Source organism: Diaphorina citri, unplaced genomic scaffold (genome assembly GCF_000475195.1).
Source record: "Diaphorina citri unplaced genomic scaffold, Diaci psyllid genome assembly version 1.1 scaffold2835, whole genome shotgun sequence".
Lineage (NCBI taxonomy): Eukaryota > Metazoa > Arthropoda > Insecta > Hemiptera > Psyllidae > Diaphorina > Diaphorina citri.
In genome coordinates this window covers 3,291-5,790 of record NW_007380252.1, presented here as the reverse complement: position 1 = coordinate 5,790, position 2,500 = coordinate 3,291, and positions in this window count along the sequence as shown.

Below are 2,500 nucleotides of genomic sequence, written 5' to 3'. Positions count from 1 at the left end.
GAGGAGAAAGAAGAGAAGGAAGAAAAAGATAAAGTAGGAAGAGGAGGAGGAGAAGAAGAAGAAGAAGAAGAAGAAGAAGAAGAAGAAGAAGAAGAAGAAGAAGAAGAAGGTGCCATACAGTTGCAGCAAAAAATAAGGCGACTAAAAAATAATGAATAAATGTATTGTGTAGAATTTCCATCTCTCACTGTGTTATAGCGACAATCAGTGTCGAAGTAGAGATGCAAACACTGCAAGGTGGAAGCGGAAGGCAATGGGAATAGTCTGGAGTCAGGACTAAAATCTGAGGTTAAATTCAACTAAAGTATTAAGCAATCTAATATTATGTTTACTTATTATTATTATTATTATTATTATTATTATTATTATTATTATTATTATTATTATTATTATTATTATTATTATTATTATTATTATTATTGAGCTGTTCTTATGTAGGTACTTACTGTATTTTGTATATTTTTAATAAAATGCCTGGATTTCTTTTCTCCTTTATTTGACAGCAATTACTGCGACAACGATAAAGTGAAAGTAGTAGGTAGCATCCCGAATAAATTGAAAAACGAAAAAACTATAAAAATCTAATACGAACGGAGAGAAATCAGAGAAAATGGCAAATCTTTTACGAATTGAAAAATGAAGGAAAAAGAAGAGAAAGAGAGCAGGAGGAGGAGGAGGAGGAGGAGGAGACGACGAAGGGACGCAGAAGAAGAAGTATGAAAAGGAAAAAGAAATGTATAACCCAGGGAAGATGGAGATAATATAGATGAAAGAATGACTAAAAAGAAGAGGAAGAAGGGGTGAGAGAGAAATCAGAGAAAATGGCAAATCTTTTACGAATTGAAAAATGAAGGAAAAAGAAGAGAAAGAGAGCAGGAGGAGGAGGAGGAGGGGGAGGAGAAGAAGAAGGGACGCAGAAGAAGAAGTATGAAAAGGAAGAAGAAATGTGTAACCTAGGGAAGATGGAGAAAGTAGAAAGGGCAGCATAAAGATTAAAGAATGACTAAAAAGAAGAGGAAGAAGGGGGTGAAGAAGAAAAAGAAAAAGGAGGAGGAGGAGAAGAAGAAGAAATGTAATACCCAGGGAAAATGTAGAGAATAGAAAGGGCAGCATAAAGATTAAAAAATGACTAAAAAGAAGAGGACCCCCTTCTTCCTGAAGAAGAAGAAGAAGAAGAAGAAGAAGAAGAAGAAGAAGAAGAAGAAGAAGAAGAAGAAGAAGAATCATTTAAGTACGAATAAGTATATTATTATTTATTTTTTGCCTGTCTTTTTATTATTATTTTTTTTTTTCGATTTCCCCACCCTTCGCTGTTTTTTTTTCTCCAAATTCAGTTTTCGAATCACGCAAAAAAAAAAAAAAAAAAAAAAAAAAGAAGGAAAAAAAGGAGCAAAAATAAAATATTAAGGGACAGCGCGATTCTTTTTTCTCTTTTTTTTTTTTTTTATAGACTGGCTCCGAATTCGTTTATTCATGTTGTTGGAGTAGACAAGAAAAAAAAAAAAAGAAAGAATAAGATATAAAGATGAAATAAGAAGAATAATATAGAAGCAAGAACACTTGCCTTGAAAATTTTAGGTGTACGTCAAATACGACAGAGTTGTTTTTTTCTCATATTTTTCTTTCGAAAAGCACTTTTTTTCAATCTGTGCGTCTCAACACACAACTCTTTCATTGTCGTTTGTTTATTGATCGCTATTCATCATAGCGAAGCCGTAATTGCATAATATAGATTTTAAGACAATTTAATGTATTAAAAAAAAAAAAAAAAAAATACACTGTAGATATGCGTACCTAATATGTTTTTGAAGGATTGGCGTTCTTCACTGCGAGGAAGCTGCATCCTGTAAGGTCCTTAATACGAGCTCCCAAAATCCAACGGCAACAGCACAGGTCAGGAATACTTGCAACAAGCCTCCGACAACACCGGAACTTACATCTGCTTTACCCCGGCTTTCAAGAATAAAAGGCTTTCCCCAGGCGGGCGGGAATGACCAACATTCCGCGGATAGGCTAGGTGGCGGACAGGATTTCCGTCTCACATCAGTGAACGGCTCTTAAACCCCTAAACAAAGAAAGGATGGTAACAAAGACACACTTCAGACCTCCAGTGGTCAGTCACTTACAACTCACACACAAGCTAGCAAAAACAGAACACTTAAAACTCTCGGCAAAATGAAAAAGTGATTCGGGAACTTTGAAAATGAAATAAATAACTGTGTATCAATGTCTTTTGCTAATTTCATAACGTCTTCTGAGTTCACAAGCTCAAGGAAGGGAGCCGGAAGCTCCTTCACTCTTGGGATCAACTACCACTTCTGTCACAAACAATACCTCCTCTCTAAAAACCACTTACAAACATTGTCTGCGAAAATAGCACTTTCGTTCATCTCCTCCTCTCCTCTCTCTCCTTCTCTCCTCGCTCTCTCTCTCAAAGGTTAGGCGTGGTGTGTGTTTTCTCAAAGTGTGTATATTCGGGCGTAGATGCTGAGAGGAGAAG